This window comes from Arvicanthis niloticus, chromosome 1 (genome assembly GCF_011762505.2).
Source record: "Arvicanthis niloticus isolate mArvNil1 chromosome 1, mArvNil1.pat.X, whole genome shotgun sequence".
Taxonomy (NCBI): domain Eukaryota; kingdom Metazoa; phylum Chordata; class Mammalia; order Rodentia; family Muridae; genus Arvicanthis; species Arvicanthis niloticus.
The window spans coordinates 1,107,102-1,125,361 of NC_047658.1; positions in this window are offsets into that span (position 1 = coordinate 1,107,102).

Below are 18,260 nucleotides of genomic sequence, written 5' to 3' on the forward strand. Positions count from 1 at the left end.
CTTCCATTTTTATGTCCCAGATGTTTTTGTTCAATTCCTTCACCTGTTTTGTTGTGTTCTCTTGTAATTCTTTAAGGGATTTTTGTGTTTCCTCTTTAAGGGCTTTCACTTGTTTATCTGTGTTCTCCTCAATTTCTTTGAGGGTGTTATTTATGTCCTTCTTAAAGTTCTGTATCATCATCATTAGAAGTGATTTTAGATCTGACTCTTGCTTTCCTGGTAATATGGGTAATTCAGGACGTTCTAATGTGGAAGAAATAGGTTCTGATGAAGCCGAGTACTCTGGGTTGCTGGTGCTTGTATTCTTGTGCTTGCCTTTCCCCATCTGGATCTCCTTGGTGCTACCTGAGCTGTTTTTGACTAGAGCCTTGACTTTCCTATTATCTTGGTTGTGTCAGAACTGTTTGGAATGAGTGCTGCTGCTGGGGTCAGAGCTGAGGTCCAAGCTCTGCTCAGTGTTCTGGCGGAAACAGGAAGGAACCAGTGCTCTGGACCAGGAGTGAATTCCTGGGTCGATGTGGGTCTTGGTTACTCCATGATTGGGTAGAGTATTGCTATCTCCTGACCTGAGATACTGCCCAGGTTAGAACTCCTGATAGCCCCGCCACCTCTGAGTTTTGTGTGGTTGGGTTCAGAGCTGCCTCCTGGGATCTGCTCTATGCTCGTGCCCAGACAGGAAGGAAATGGTATGCCCAACCAGGAGTAAATTCCTGGGTCCCAGTGGATCCCAGTTACTTTCTATTTGGTGTGAGAGTTGCTGCCTCCTTACCTAAGATACTGCCTGACTTAGAGCTCTTGAGAGCCCGCTTCCTCTTGGTTCTGTGAGATTGGGTGCAGAGCTATCTCCCGGGATCCACTGAGCACTCAAGCCCAGACCAGAAGGTACCAGTGCTTCTGGCCAGGAGTGAATTCCTGGGTCCCTGTGTGCCTTGGTTACTCCTTGTTTGGGGTGTTACTGATGCCTTACCAGAGATACTGCCCTGGTTAGAGCTCCAGGTAGCCCTGCTTCATCTGGGTTTTGTGAGGTTGGGTGCAGAGCTGCTGCTGGTGGTCCAATCACTGCTCATGGCCCACATTGTTTTGTATACTATGTACAAAAAAGTACCTGTATTCCAGCCAAAACGCATGATACAATGTAAGGTAGTTCCTCTCTGTAGAAATACCCAAGGAGGAAACATGTGTACTACCTGAGTTACAGACAATTCTTAGAGAGCTAAAAAAATAAATACACGTTAATTTACAGTTTGAGTTAAGATGTGTTCTTTTAATTTTGGTATAAACACTGTAGTAGCTGGCCAAGCATTTTATTTTGTTTTGTATACAATGTACAAATAAGTATCTGTATTGCAGATAAAACACATGATACAATGTAAGACAGTACCTGTCTGTATAAATACACAAGGAGAACAGCATGTGTATACTACCTGAGTTAAAGACAATTATTAGAGAGCTGAAAACACTAATGCATGTTACTTGTGCAGTTTGAGTTAAGATGTGTTCTTTTGTTTTTGGTATAAACACTGTAGTAGCTGGCCAAGAATTGTTCTTTGTTTTGTATACCATGTACAAACAAGTACCTATATTGCAGCTAAAACGCATGATACAATGTAAGCCAGTACCTGTCTGTATAAATACAAAAAAAAAGCATGTATACTACACTAGTTAAAGGCAAATATTAGAGAGCTGAAAAAACTAAATGCATGTTACTTGTGCAGTTTGAGTTAAGACATGCTCTTTTGATTTTGGTATAAACACTGTATTAGCCGGACATGCATTATCCCTTTGGTGGACAGTTGGAAGGACATTCCTGTGGTGGACAGTGGGTATGATATCCCTGTGGTGGACAGTGAGGAGGATGTCCCTGAGTGGACAGTATGGAGAACATTTCTGAGTGGACAGTGGGGAGGACTTCCATGTTTAGGACAGTGAGGAGGATGTCCATGTGGGGGACAGTTTGGAAAATGTTCCTGTTGTACACAGGAAAATGACCCTGTGGTGGACAATAAGGTGGACATCACTTTGGTGGATACTGTGGAAGACATCTCTGTGATGGTCAGTGAGGAGGATATCACTTTGGTGGACAGTAGTGAGGATCACCCTGTGGTGGGCACTGGGACGAATGTCTCTGTGGTGGACAGTGACAAGGATATTCCCGTGGTAGACCATGGTGAGGACATCTCTGTGGTACACAGAAGGATGTATTTGTCGTGGACAGTGGCGAGGATGCTTTTGTGGTGGACACTGAGTATGATGTCCCTGTGGTGGACAGTGGAGAGAATTCCCTGTGGTGTACACTGGGGAGGAGGTCCCTCTGGTGGACAGTAAAAAAGACTTTTCTTGTGGACAGAGGTGAGGACTTCTATGTTGAGGACAGTGAGAAGGACATGCCTGTGAAGGACAGTCGGGAGGACGTTCTTGTTGTGGACATTGGGATGGACTTCACTGTTGTGGACAGTGAGGAGGATATTCCTGTTGTGGACAGTCTATAGGATGTCTCTGTTGTGGACAGTGGGGGGAACTCCTTGTGGTGGACACTGGGGTGGACATTCCTTTGGTGCCCAGGAGGACAGCACTGTGGTGTACAGTGGAAAGCATATTCCTGTGTTGCACAGTTGGGAGGATGTCCTTGTGGTGGAGAGTAAAGAAGACATACATGTGGTGGACAGTGGGGAGGATTTCACTGTGTTGGACAGTGGAGAGCACGTCCTTGTGGACAGTGGGGAAGACGTGCATATGGTGCTCAGGAGGATGACACTGTGGTGGACAGTGCGGAGAATGTCACTGTGGTGGAAAGTACGGAGGACATGTATGTGGTAAACAGTGGCGAGTACATCCTGTGGTGCACACAAGTATGTCCGTGTGGTGTATAGTAGGGAGGATGTCCATGTGCTGGACATTGGAGAGCACTACACTGTGAAAGACAGTGGGGAGGACACCCATGTGGTGGTCAGTAATAAAAACTCCTTGTGGTACACAGGAAGAATCCCCGGTGTTGGACTGTGGGGGGATGTCCCTGTGGTGGACAGTGGGGAAGACGTGTCTATGGTGGACAGTGGGAAGAACATACCTGTGCTGGAAAGTGGCAATGATGTTTCTGTGGCAGACAGTGGGAAGTACGTCCCTGTGGTGCACAGTAAAGAGTACAAACCTTTGGTGCACAGGAGGATGTCTTTGTGGTAGACAGTGGGAAGGACATCTCTGTGGTGGCCAGTGGGGAGGATATTCATGTGGTGGACAGTGGAGAGGACATCCCTGTGAGACAGTGGGGGGCTGTCCCTGTGGTGGACATTGGAAAGGACGTCCCTGTTGTGGACAATGGAGAAGACATCTCTGTGGTGGACAGTGGGGAGGACGTCCTTGTTGTGCACAGGAGGACATCCCTGTGTAGAACAATGGGGAGGAAATATCTGTGGTGGACAGTGAGGAGAACATACCTGTAGTGGACAGTGGGGAGGATGTCCCTAAGGTGGACAGTGGGGAGGACATTCCTGCGGTGGACAGTGGGGAGGACATTTTTGTGGTGGACTGTGGTGTGGATATCACTGTGATAAATAGGAGAATGTCCCTGTGGTGGACAGTGGGGAGGACATTCCTGTGGTGGGCTATGAAAAGGATGTCCCTGTGGTGTACAGTGAGGAGGACATCCTTGTGCTTCACAGGAGGATGTCCCTGTGGTGGACTTTTGGGAAGAAATCCCTGTGGTAGACAGTGAGGAGTACATACCTCTGGTGTACTGTGCGGAGGACATCCCTTTTGTGGACAGTGAGAAGGACATCACTGTGGTGAACACTGGGGAGTATGTCCCTGTGGTAAACAGTAAGGAGGACGTCACTGAGGTGGACAATGTGGAGTACTTCCCTCTTGTGGGCATTAAGTAGAATGTCCATGTGGTGGACAGTGGGGAGGATGTCACTTAGTCGGACATGTGGAAGGACTTCCCTGTTGAGGACCGTGAGGAGGACATTACTGTGGAGGACAGTGGGGAGGACATCCTGTGGTGGACAGTGGGCATGAGGTCCCTGTCATGGTCAGAGGGGACGTCATCCCTTTGGTAAACAGTGGTAAGGATATCCCTGTGTTGAACAGAGTTTGGTGTCACTTAGGTAAACAGTGTTTAGGAATTATCTCTTGTGGACAGTGAGGAGGACGTCCCTGGGGTGGACAGTGGAAAGGACTTCCCTCTGGTTGACAGTGAGGAGGAAATCTCTGTGGTGGATAGTGGGGAGGATGTCCATGTGATGGACATTGGGCAGGATAGGCTCGTAGTTGACAGTGAAGAGGATGTCCCTGTGGTGGATAATGGGGGTTGAAGTCTTTATGGTGCACTGGAGGATGTCCCTGTGGTGGACAGTGTGGAAAACATCTCTGTGGTAGACAAGTGAGAAGGACATACCTGTTCAGAACAGTGGGGAGGATGTCCCTATGGTGGACAGTGATGTTGGCGTCCCTTAGGTAAATAGTGTGAAGGACTTTCCTCTGGTGGACAGTAAGGAGGACATCCCTATGGTGGATAGTGGGGAGGATTCCAGTGGTGTGGACAGTGGGGAGGACATCCTTGTGTTGGACAGTGGAGAGGATGTTCCTGGGGTGCACAGAAGGACATCCTTCTGGTGAAAAATAAGAAAAACGTCCCTGTGGTAGACAGTGTGGAGAACATATCTGTGGTGGACAGTGGAAAGGATGTCTCTGTGGTGGACACTGGGGATGATATAGCTGTGGTGGACAGTGGAAAGGACATCCTCATGGTGAACAGTAGTGAGGACATCTCTGTGGTGGACTGAGAGGAGGACAGACCTCTGGTGGACACTTGGGAGGATGTACCTGTGGTGGCCAGAGTGGAGGACATCCCTAAGGTGGACAGTGGGGAGGATGTTTCTGGGGTAGAGAGTGGGGTGGAAGTCTCTGTGGTACACAGAAGAATGTCCCTGTGGTGGACAGTGGTGAGAATGTCCCTGTGCTGGACAGTGAGAAAAACATCTTTGTGGGGGACAGTGGAAAGGATGTCCCTGTGGTGGACATTGAGAAGGTCGCACCTGTGGTGGACAATGAGGAGGACATATCTGTGGTGGACAGTGGAAATAAAATTTCTGAGGTGGACAATGGCCAGGAATTTCTTGTGGTGCACAGAAGGATTTCCATGTGGTAGACAGTGGAGAGGATTTCAGTGAAGTGGACAGTAGGGAGGATGTCCTGGTTTTGGACAGTGTGGAGGATGTCTCTGTGATGAACAATAAAAAGGACGTCCCTATGCTGGACAGTGCCAAGGACAGTGGTGAGGACATCTTTTTGGTGGACAGTGGAAAGGACTTCCCTATTGTGGACAGTGAGGGAGAGGTCTCTATGGTGAACAATGGGGAGGACATTCCTTTGGTGGACCGTGGGGAGGACTTCCCAGTTGTATACAGTGAGGAGGACATCCCTGTGGTTGACAGTGTGGAGTACAACCCTGTGGTGGCCTGAGGGGAGGAGGTCCCTGTTAAAATCAGTGGGGGAGGATATCGCTGTGGTTGACAGTAACGTGGATGTCTTTTATAAAAACAGTGTGGGGGACTTTTCTATGGTGAACAGTGAGTAACAAGTCACTGTGGTGGACATTGGGGAGGGCTTCCCTCTGTTAAACAGAGAGGAGGACATACTTGTGGTGGACAGTGGGAAGGACGTTCATGTGGTCGACATTGGAGAGGATTTCAGTGGGTTGGACAGTGGGGAGGAAGTCCTTGTGGAGAAAAGTGAGGAGAATTCCTGTGGTGCACAAGAGGACGTCTCTGTGGTGGAAAATAAGGAGGACATCCCTTTGATGGACAGTGTGGAGGACATCTCTGTGGTGGACAGTAAGGAGGATGTCACTGTGGTACACAGTGGGCACGACATCCATGTGGTGGAAAGTGGGGAGGATGTACCTATGGTGGACAGTAGGGAGGATGTCTCTGTGGTGGACAGTGGAAAGTATGTCCCCATTGTGGACAGTGGTGTGGACATCTTTTTGGTGGACAGTGGGGAGGATGTACGTGCGGTGGACAGTGGGGAGGATGTACGTGCAGTGGACAGTTGGAGAATGTCCCCATTGTGGACAGTGGAAAAGACATTACCTTGGTGGACTGTGGGGAGGACATCCCTGTAGTGGACAATGGAAAGACAGTTCTGTGTTGGACAGTGTGTATGATGTCCTTGTGGTGGACAGTGGGGAGGATGTCTCTGTGGTGGATGGTGAAAATGATATTTCTTTGGTGGACAATGGGTATGACTTCCCTGTGGAGGACAGTGGGAAGGATGTGTCTCTGGTGGACTCTGGGGAGGATGCTCCTGTGGGGGACAGTAAGGACGTCCCAGAGGTGGACAGTGGGGAGGACTTCCCTGTTGTGGACAGTGAGGAGGATGTGCCTGTGGTGGACAGTGGGGAGGATTTCCGTGTTGTGGACAGTGGGGAGGACTTCCCTGTTTAATACAGTGAGGAGGACGTCCCTGTGGTTGACAATGGGGAGGACATCCCTGTAGTGAAAAGTGTGGAGGAGGTCCCTGTGGTGGACTGTGTGGAGGACAGCTCTGTGGTGGACAATGAAAAGTAAGTCCCTGTGGTAGACAGTGGGGAGGATGTCACTCTGGTGTATAGTGGGGAGGATGTACCTGTGGTGGACAATTGGGAGGATGTTTTTAATGTGGACACTGGGGAGGACTTCCCTGTGGTAGACAGTAGGGAGGACCTTTCTTTGGTGGACAGTGGGGTGAACATCTGTAGTACACAGGAGGATGTCCATGTGGTGGACAGTGGGGAGAATGTTCCTCTGGTAAAAAGTGAGGGGGACTTCCACTGGTGGACAGTGGGAAAAACGTACCTGTGGTGTAGACAGTGAAAAATTATCCTTGTGGTGGACAGTGAGGAGGACTAGCCTGTGGTGCACAATGGGAAGGACTTCCCTGTGGTGGACAGTGAGAAGGAAATCCCTGTGGTGAACAGTTGGGAGAACACTCTTGTGTTTGACAGTGGGGATGACTTACTTGTTGTGGACAGAGGGGAGGAAGTCCGTCTGGTGGACAGTGGGGAGGATGTTACTCTGGTTGGCAGTGGGGAGGATGTCCCTGTGGTGGACAGTGGGAAGGATTTCTCTTTGGTGGAGAGTGAGGAGCACGGGCCTGTGGTGGACAGTGAGGAGGATGTTCCTTTGGTTTACAGTTGGTAGAACGTCCCTGTGTTAGACAGTTGAAAGGACATTTCTGTGGTAAACTGTGGGTATGACGTCCCTGTGGTGGACAGTGGGGAGGATGTCACTATGGTGGACAGTCTGGAGGATGTCTTTTTGGTGGACAGTGGAAATGATATTTCTTTGGTGCACAGAGGGTATGATGTCCCTGTGGTGGACAGAAGGGAGGATGTCTTGCTGGTGGACACTGGAGAGGATGTCCCTCTGGTGGGCTATAAAAAAGTCACTCTGGTGGATAGTTGGGAAAACTTCCCTGTTGTATATAGTGAGGAGGACATACCTGTGGTTGACAGTGGGGAGGAAAACCCTGTGGTAGACTGTGTTGAGGATGCCGCTGTTGTAAACAGTGAGGAGGATAGCACTGTGGTGGACAGTAAGTTGGGTGGACTTTTCTCTGGTGGACAGTGAGAAGGACGTCCTTGTTGTGCACTGTGGGGAGAATGTCCCTGTAGTGGATAGTGGGAAGGACATCCCTGTAGTGGAGAGTGGGGAGGACACCCATGTTGTGGACAGTGGTATGAAAGTCCTTGTGGTATACAGGAGGATGTCCCTGTGATGGACAGTTGGGAAATCATACCTGTGGTAGACAGTTGGGAAGACTTAATTTGCTGTACAGTGTGGAGGACATCTCTGTGGTGAACAGTGAGGAGGACATCACTGTGGTGAACAGTGGGAAGGATGTCTGTGGTGGACACTAGGGAGGACATCTATATGGTTTACCATGGTGATGATTTCTCTGTGGTGGGCAGTGGGGAGGACTGTCCGGTGATGGACAGTGTGGAGGACATCCCTGTGTTGAACAGTAAGAAGGATGTCTTTGTTGTGGACAGTGGGGAGGATATCCCTGTTGTAGAGTGTGGGGATGACATCCCTGTGGTGGACAGTTAGGAGGACATCCCTGTGATGGACAGTGGAGGGATTTCTCTGTGGTGGACTGTGAGAAGGACTTCCTTGTGGTCGACAGTGGGGAAGATGTCCCCTCTGGTGGACAGTTGGTAGAACATCACTGTGGTGGTCAGTGAGTAGGAAATCATTGTGATGGACAGTGAGGAGAACGTTCCCATTGTGGACCTTAAAAAGGACTTCCCTGTGGTATAGAGTGTGGAGGACAACCCTTTGGTGGACAGTGGGAAGGATGTCCCTGTGGTGGATAGTTGATAGGACATCCGTATGTTTGACAGTGAGGAGGACATACTTGTGGTGGACAGTGGAAAGGACGACTTTGTGGTGGACAGTGGAGAAGATTTCACCGTGGTGAACAGTGCAGAGGATGTCCTTGTGATGAACTTGAGGACTTTCATGTTGTGCACAAGAGAAAGTCACTCTGGTGGACATTTGGGAGGATATCACTATGGTTAACAGTTGGGAGGACATCACTATGGTCAACAGGAAAGAGCATGTCTCTGGTGGACAGTGGGCAGAATCTACCTGTGGTGAACACTGAGAAGGATATATTTGTGTTAGACAGTGGGGAGGAAATCCTTGTGGTGGTCAGTGGGGAGGGCATCCCTATGGTGGACTGTGGAGAGCATGTCTCTGTGGTGGACAAAGGAAAGGACATCCCTGTGGTGGTCACTGAAGAGAAGATCCATGTGGTAGACAGTGGGGAGAAATTCCCTGTGATGGTCATTGGGGAAAATGTCCCTGTGGTGGACAGTGGGGAGAACATCTTTTTGGTGGACACTGTGGAGAAGGTTTCTGTGGTGGACAGTGGGGAGAACATTTTTTTGGTGGACAGTGTGGATAAGGTTTCTGTGGTGGACAGTGGGGAGGATTTTCACTGTGGTGGACAATGGGGAGGACAGCCCTGTTGTGGACAGTGATGAGGACATCCTTGGTGGACAGTAGGGAAGACATCCTTTTGGTGGAAAGTTTGGAGTACATCCCTGTGGTAAACAGTGGGGAGGAATTTACTCTAGCCAAGAGTGGGGAGGACTTCTCTGTGGTGGAGAGTGATGAGGAAGTCCCTGTTGTGGACAGTGATAAGTATTTCCCTATGGTGGATAATGCAGAGGACATTCCTGTGGTGGACAATTGGGAGGACATCCTTGTGGTGGACGGTGAGGAGGATTTTCCTTTCATGAACTGTAAGTAGAATTTTTCTGTGGTGGAAAGTGGGAGGACGTCCCTCTGGTGAACAGTAGGGAGGACGTCCCTGTGGTGGACAGTGGTGAAGATGTCCCTGTGGTGGACAGTGGGGAGAAATTCCCTGTGGTTGGAAGTGAGGAGGTCATCCCTGTGGTGGCCAGTGTGGAAGATGCCTTTGTGGTGGACAGTGGAGATGATTTTACTGTGGTGGACTCTTGGAAAGATTTCTTGTGGTAAACTGTGGAGAGGATGTTCCTGTGGTGCACAAAAAAGGTTCCTGTGGTGGACAGTGGGGATGATGTACCTGTGGTTTACATTTTGGAGGACATCCCTGTGGTTGACAGTGTGGAGGACATCCCTCTGCTGGACAGTGGGGAAGATGTCCCTGTTGTGTACAGTGGAGAGGACATCGCTGTGCCTGACAGTAGCATTGACATCTCTGTGGTGGAGAGTCGGGAGGATGTACCTGTGGTGGACAGTGAGAAGGACGTCCCTGTGGTGGACAGTGGAGAGGACATTGCTGTGGTGGACAGTAGCATTGTTGTCTCTGTGATGAACAGTTGGGAGAACTTCCCTGTGTTTGACAGTGAGAAGGAAATCCCTGTTATGTACAGTGGAGAGATGTCTTTGTGGTGGACAGTGGGGAGGATTTCACTATGCTGGACTGTGGGGAAGATGTTCTTTTGGAGGACCATGGATAGGACATTCCTGTGGTGCACAGGAGGACATCTCTGTGGTGGACAGTTGGGTAGATGTCTTTGTGTTGGACAGTTAGGTGTACATCCCTGTGGTGGACAATGGGGAGGATGTACCTGTGGTGGACAGTGGAAAGGATGTCCACGTGAAGGACAGTGGGGAGAACATCTCTGTGTTAAACATTGGGGAGGATATCTCTTTAGTGGACCATCAGGAAGATGTCCAAGTGGTGGACGGGGGGGGAGGATGTCCCTCTGGTGTACAGGAGGACATTCCTGTGGTGGAGAATAGAAAGGATGCTTCTCTTGTGCACAGAAAGACGTCCCTGTGAGAAGGAAGTTTCTGTGTTGGACAATGGGAGGATTTCACTTTTGTGGACACTGGGGAGGACGTATCTGTGTTGGACTGTGAGGAATACATCCTGGAGGTGGACAGTGGGGAGGATGTCTCTGTATTGGACTGTGAGGAGGACATCCTGGTGGTGGACAGTGAGGAGGACTTCTATGTTGTGGACAGTGTGAAGGACATATCTGTGGTGGACAGTAGGGAGAATGTCCCTGTGGTGGACAGTTGTGAGGACATTCCTGTGGTGGACAGTGGGGAAGACATCCCTGTTGTGGACAATGAGGAGGACATCCCTGTGGTGGACAGTGGGGAGAGCGTGTCTTTGGTGGGAAGTGGGGAGAATGTCACTGTGGTGGAACGAAAGAGGACATCCTTGAGGTTGAGAGGGGGAGGACTTCCCATGTAGTGGACAGTGGAGAGGACTTCCCTGTGGAAGACTGTGGAAAGGAAGTTTCTGTGGTGGACAGTGGGGAGGGTGTCTCTGTGGTGGACAGTGGGGAGGATTTCAGGGTGGTGGACAGTGGGGAGGATTTCCCTGTAGTTCACAGGACCTCCTTTAGGTGGACAGTGCAGAGGACATCTTTGTGGTGAACAGTTGAAAGGATTTCACTTTGGTGGACAGTGAGGAGGATTTCAGGGTGGTGGACAGTGGGGAGGATTTCCCTGTAGTTCACAGGACCTCCTTTAGGTGGACAGTGCAGAGGACATCTTTGTGGTGAACAGTTGAAAGGATTTCACTTTGGTGGACAGTGAGTAGGATGTCCCTTTTGTGAACAGTGGGAAGAACATCCCTGTGGTGGACAGTGGGAAGTACATCACTGAGGTGAACAGTGGGGAGGATGTTCCTCTGGTGGACAGTTGGGAGGACGTCTTTTTGGTAGACATTGGGAAAGACATCCTTGTGGTTGACAGTGGATAGGACTTCACAGTGGTGGACAGTAAGGAGGACAAACTTTTGGACAATGAGAACTTTCCTGTGGTGCACAGGAGGATGTCCCTGTGGTGTACAGTGGAGAGGATATCCCTGTAATGAACAGTTTTAAGTATGTCATAATGGTGGTCAGTGGAGAGGATTTTCCTGTGGTGGACAGTGTGAAGGACATCCCTGTGGTGGACAATGTGGAGCAGGTCTCTTTGGTGGACAGTGGAGAGGACTTCCCTGTGGTGGAAAGTGGGGAGGAAGTCCCTGAGGTGGACAGTGGGGAGGACATCTCTGTGGCAGACAGTGGTGAGGCCTTCTCTGTGGTGGACAGTGAGGAGGACGTCCCTGTTGTGGACAGTGGAGATAATGTCTCTGTGGTGGACAGAGGGGAGAACACCCCTGTTGTGTAAAGTGGGGAGTACTTCCCTGTGATGAACTGTGGGTAGGACTACCCTGTGATGGATGTGGGCAGTACATCCCTGTGGTAGACAGTGGGAAGCATGTCTTTGTTGTGGAATGTAGATAGGACATCCCTGTGGAGGACACTGAGGAGGACGTCCCCGTAGTGGATGGTGGAAAGGACGTTCCTGTGGTTTACATTTAGGAGGACATATCTGTGGTGGACAGTAGAAAGAAGATCCTGTGGTAGAGAGTGGAGAGTATGTCCTTGTGTTGGACATTTAGCAAGACATCTCTGTGGTGGATGGAGAAAAGTACATCTTGTGGTGAACAGCTGACAGCATGTCTTGGTTGTAGACAATGGAGAGGCCATCCCTGTGGAGGACAATGAAAAGGATGTTCCTGTGGTGGACAGTGGTAAAAATGTCCCTGAGGTGGTCAGTGGGGAAACCATCTCTGTGGTTTAAAGGGGGAAGCACATCCCTGTGGTGGACAGTAGGAAGGACATAACTGTGGCAGAGAGTGGGGAGGGCATCTCTGTGGTGGACAGTGAGGAAGATGTCCCTGTGGTGGGCAGTGGGAAGGATGTCCCTGTGGTGGAAAGTGGGAAGTTCATCTCTGTGGTTTACTGTGGGGAGGACATCCCTGTGGTGGACAGTGGGTAAAATATCTCTGTTGTGGACAGTGAAGAGGATGTCCCTGTGGTGGACAGTAGGGAGGATTTCCCTGTGTTGGACAGTGAGGAAGACTTATCTGTAGTTGACAGTGAGGAGGATGTTTCTGTGGTGGACAGTGAGTATGATATCCCTGTGTTGCACAGTTGAGTGGTCTTATCTGTGGTGGGCAGTGGGGAGGACGTTTCCGTTGTGGAATGTTGGGAGGACTTCCTTGTGGTGGATATTGAAGAGGACATAACTCTGGTGAACAGTGTGGAGGAAGTCTTTGTGGTGGATATTTAGGAGGATTTCACTCTGGTGCAAAGTGGGGAGGATGTCCCTGTGGTGGACACTTAGAAGGATGTCCCTGTGGTGAACAGAGGGGAGGATGTCGTTGTGGTGGACTGTGTGGAGGATGTCTCTGTGATGGACAGTGGTAAGGTTTTCTCTGTGGCGGACATTGGGGAGGACGTCCATGTGGTGCACAAGAAGAAGTTCCTGTGGTGGAGAGTGGGGAGAATGTCTCTGTTGTGGACATTGGGGAGTACGTTTCTGTGGTGGACAGTGAGAAAGACATCTTTGTGTTGGACAGTCAACATGACATCCCTGTAGTGGACAGTGGAGAGCAGGTCTCTGTAGTTGACTTTGGAGAGGATGTTCCAGTGGAGGTCTATGAGGAGGACATCGCTTCTGAGGACAGTGGGAATAACTTCCCTATGGTGGATAGTGGAAAAAATTTCCTTGTGTTGGACAGTCAGGAGGACATTTCTGTGGTGGACAGTGGGTAGCAGGTCTTTGTAGTGGACAGTGGAAAGGACATTTCTTTGGTAGACAGTGATAAAGACATCCCTGACATGGACAGTGGGGAGAACTTTCCTGTTTTGGACCATGGGGAGGACTTCTCTCTGGTGGACATTGAGGAGGACATCTCTGTGGTAGACAGTGGGGAGGATGTTACTGTGATGGACAGTGAAAAGGACGTCAATGTGGTGAACAGTGGGGAGGACATCCCAGTGGTGGACAGTGAGGAGGATATCCCTCTGGTGGAGAGTGGGGAAATTTTCCATGTTATGGACGGTGGAAACAAGGTCCCTGAGGTAGACCCTGGAGAAGACATCGCTGTAGACAGTGGAAAGGACATTGATATGTTGGACATTTAGCAAGATATCTCTGTGGTGGACAGAGGAAAATATGTCCTGTAGTGAACATTTGCAAGTATATATTGGTTTTAGACAGTGGGGAGGCCATTCCTGTGGTGGACAGTGAGGAGGATGTCCCTGTGGTGGACAGTATGAAAAATGTCCCTGTGGTGGACAGTGGGGAAACAATCTTTGTAGTTTAAGGAGGGGAGGACATCCCTGTGGTGGACATTAGGAAGAACATACCTGTGATGGACAGTGGGGAGGATATCTTTGTGGTAGACAGTGGGTAGGACATCTCTTTGGTGGACAGTGAGGAGTACATCCCTTTGCTGAGCAGTGGGAAGGATGTCTCTGTGTGGAAAATGAGGAAAACATCTCTGTGGTTTACAGTGGGGAGGACATCCCTCTGGTGCACAGTGCGTATGATATCTCTGCAGTGGACATTGAAGAGGATGTCCCTGTGGTGGACAGTGGGGAAAACATCTTTGTGGTTTAAGGAGGGGAGGACATCCCTGTGGTATATAGTGGGGAGAACTTCTCTGTGCTGGACAGCAAGGAAGACTTCTCTCTAGTGGACAGTGAGGAGGACGTTTCTGTGGTGGACAGTTGGGAGGACATACCTGTGGTAAACAGTGAGGAGGACATACCTATGGTAGACAGTGGGAAGGAAGTATTTGTGGTGGAAAGTTGGGAGAATTTCACTGTGGTGCAAAGTGGGGAGGATGTCCCTGTGGTAGACAGTGGGAAGGATGCTCCTGTGGTAAAAAGTGGAAAGAATGTCCCTGTCATATACAAGAGGACATCCCTGTGGTAAACAGTTGGGAGAACATCTCTGTGGTGGACAGTGGGAAGGACATACCTGTGGTGGTCAGTGGGGAGGACTTCCCTGTGATGGACTGTGTGGAGGATGTCCCTGTGGTGGACCGTGGAAAAAATTTCTCTGTGGTGGACATTGGGGAGGAGGTCCCTTTGGTGCACAAGAGGAAGTCCCTGTGGTCAACAGTGGGGAGGATGTCTCTGTTGTGGACAGTGGGAAGTATGTTTCTGTGGTGGACAGTGAGGATGATGTCCCTGTGGTGGACACTGAGAAGGATGTCCCTGTGGTGGACAGTGGGGAAAAGATCTCTGTGGTTTAAAGTGAAGAGGACATCCCTGTGGTAGACAGTAGGTAGAACATTTCTATTTTGGACAGTGAGGAGGACGTCCCTGTAGAGAACAGTGGGAAGGATGTCCCTGTTTTGGACCGTGGGGAAAACATCTTTGTGGTTTAGGGAGGGGAGGACATTCCTATGGTGGACAGTGGGGAAAAATACCTGTGGTGGACAGTGGGGTAGTTTTCTCTGTAGTGGACGGAGGAGGACGTTACTGGAGTGAAGAGTAAGGATGATGTTGCTGTGGTGGACATTTGGGAGGAATTACATTTGGTTACCAATGAGGTGGACATACTTATGGTGGACAGTGGTGAGAATATCCCTGTGGTGGACAGTGAAAAGAACGTCTCTCTGGTGGACAGTTGGAAGGATATACCTGTGGCATAAAATGGGAAGAACCTCCCTGTTTTGGACAGTGGAGAGGACATCTCCATTGTGGACAGTGAAAGTGCATACCTGTGGTTTACAGTTGGGAGGATGTCCCTGTGGTTGACAGTGGGAAGGACTTCCCTGGGTGGTACAGTTGGGAGGACATCCCTGTGGTGCACAAGAGGACATCCTTGTGGTGGACAGTGGGTAGTATGTTTCTTTTGTGGAGATTGGGGAGGACTTCTCTGTGGTGGACTGTGTGGAGGACATCCCTGTGGTGGTCAATGGGAAGGAAACCTTTGTCTTGGACAGTGGAGAGGATGTTCCTGTGGTGGACATTTGGAGGACATTCCTGTGATGGGCAATGGAAAGAAAATCCCTGTGGTGGACAGTGAGAAGAACATAAATATGGAGGACATTGAGGAGGAATTCTCTGTGGTAGAAAGTGAGAAGCATGTCTTTGTGGTAGACAGTGGTGAGGACATAACAGTGGTGTAGAGTGAGGAGGATGTCCCCGTGGTGGACAGTTGGTAGAACATCTCTGCGGTAGAGAGTGAGGAGTACATCCTTTGGGAGAACAGTGGGAAAAACGTCCCTGTGGTGGACAGTGTGAAGTATATCCCCGTGGTTTACAGTGGGGAGAACATCCCTATGGTTGGGAGGATGTATCTATGGTGGGCATTGGAAAGGATATCCCTCTGGTGGACAGTTGGAGGACGTTCCTGTGGTACACATAAAGACGTCCATGTGGTGGACAGTGGGGAAAATGTCCTTGTGTTGAACATTTAGGAGGAAATCTCTATGGTGGACAGTGGGGAGGACGTCCTGTGGTACACAGAAAGATGTCCCTGTGCTGCAAAGTGGGGAGGCTGTCCTTGTGATCATCAGTGGGGACCATGTCCCTGTGGTGGACAGTGGGAAGGACATCTCTGTGGCAAACATTTGGGAGGACTTATGTGGTGGACTGTGAAGAGGCCATCCTTGTCATGGACAGTGGGAAGGATGTCCCTTAATGGACAGTGGGAAAACGTCTCTGAGATTTAAGGAGGTGAGAACATCTCTGTGGTTGACAGAGGGGAGGACATTTCTGTGGTGGACTGTGGGTAGGACATCTCTGAGGTGGATAGTGAAAAAGATGTCACTGTGGAGGGCAGTGGGAAGGATGTCCCTGTGATGGAATGTGAGGAAAATATCTCTGTGGTTTACAGTGGTGAGGACATCACTGTTGTGGACAGTGGGTAGAAAATCTCTGTCAAGGACAGTAAGGAGGATGTTTCTGTGGTGGACTATGAGGAAGACATCCCTGTAGTGGACAGTGGGGAGGACATCTTTTTGGTGGACAATTGGGAGTAGGACTCTTTGGTGCACAGGAGGATGTTCCTGTGGCACACATTGGGGAGGACGCTAATGTGGTAGACAGTGTCAAGGACATCCCTGTGGCACACAGGAGGGCATCCCTGTGGTGGAAATTAGGGAAAACATCCCTGTGGTGTATAGTGGGGAAGGACGTCTCTGTCATGAGCACTGGGAATGATGTACCTGTTGTGGTCACTGGGGAGATTCACCAGTGGTGGACTGTGTGGAGGATGTCCCTGTGGTGGACAGTGGGAAGGATTTCTCTGTGGTGGACATTGGGGAGGATGTCATTGTGGTGAACAGGCCAAAATCCCTGTGGTGGACAGTGGGGTGCATATCCCTGTGGTGGACAGTGGGGTTGGCATTTCTTTGGTGAACAGTGTAAAGGACATCCCTGTTGTGGTCAATATGGAGGATGCCCCTATGGTGGACAGTGGGGAGTATGTCTCTGTGTTACACAGGAGGATGTCTTTGTGGTGGACCATAAGGGGGACATACCTGTATTAGACAGTGGGCATACATTTCTGTGGTTGACAGTGAGGAGGACTTCCCTGTGGTGAACACTGGGAAGGATGTCTTTGTGGTGGACAGTGGGGAAAACATCTCTGTGGTTTACAGTGGAAAAGACATCCCTGTGGTGGACAGTGGATGGGACATCTCTGTGATGGACAATGAGGAGGACTTGCCTTTAGTGGACAGTGAGAAGGATGTCCCTGTTTTGGACAGTGGGGAAATAATGTCTGTAGTTTAAGGAGAGAAAATCCCTGTGGTTGAAAGTGGTGGTGGATATTGGGGAGGACTTCTCTGTAGTGAACTGTGAGTAGAATGTCCAAGTTGTGGACAGTGAGAAGGATATCACTGTGGTGAACAGTGAGAAGTACCTCACTGTGGTGGAGAGTGGAAAGGACATTGCTATTGTGGACAGTTGGGAGGACTTACCTGTGGTTGACAGTGAGGATGACATACTTATGGTGGACAGTGGAGAGGACATCTCTGTGGGAGACAGTGGAAAGGAGGAACCTGTGGCGCACAGGAGGATGTCCCTGTAGTGCACACTGAGGAAAATGTCCCTGTGGTGAACAGTGGGAAGGACATCTCTGTGGTGGACAGTGGAGAAAACACCCCTGTGATAGACAGTGGTAAGGGCATCCTTGTGGTACCCAGAAACACGTCCCTTGGTTGGACAGTTTGGAGGACGTCAATGTGGTGGAAATTGGGGAGGACATCCTGTGGTGCACAGGAGGAAGACCCTGTGGTGGACAGTGGGGTGCATGTCCCTGTGGTGGACATTCGGGTTGGCATTTCTTTGGTGGACAGTGTAAAGGACATCCCTGTCGTGGTCAATATGGAGGATGCCCCTATGGTGGACAGTGTGGAGTAGGTCTCTGTGTTACAAAGAAGGACATCATTGTGGTGGACAGAGAAGAGGACATTCCTGTGGTGGATAGTGAGGAGTACATTTATGTGGCGGACAGTGAGGAGGATGTCCCTGTGGTGTACACTGGGAAGGATGTCCATGTGGTGGACAGTGAGGAAAACATCTCTGTTGTTTACAGTGGGGAGGATATCCTTGTGGTGTAGGAAGCCGTGGTCAGTGGTTCCATTCCAAGATGGTGCTGGCCTCGTGTCTTCCCACTGGTAAACAATTAACTGCGCAGCTGCAAAGGTAGAAAGCCCGCCAAGTCACTGGCCAATTCCGAGAGTAAAATTGGGTGATGAGTGAACAGTCAATCAGAAGTGAACACGTCACTCTAGGGTGTATTTAAACGGTGCTGCTTCTGGCGTTTCCCATCTTTCTGCTTTACCGTTACAAGAAGTAAATCCTCGTTTGCAGTAATACCCGATTATTGCCTCTTGTGTCCTTATTCGCGGGCGAAAAGGGACTTGGGAGGTGCGCAGAACATCTGGCGCCAAGAACCCAGGAATTTCAAGGTGCT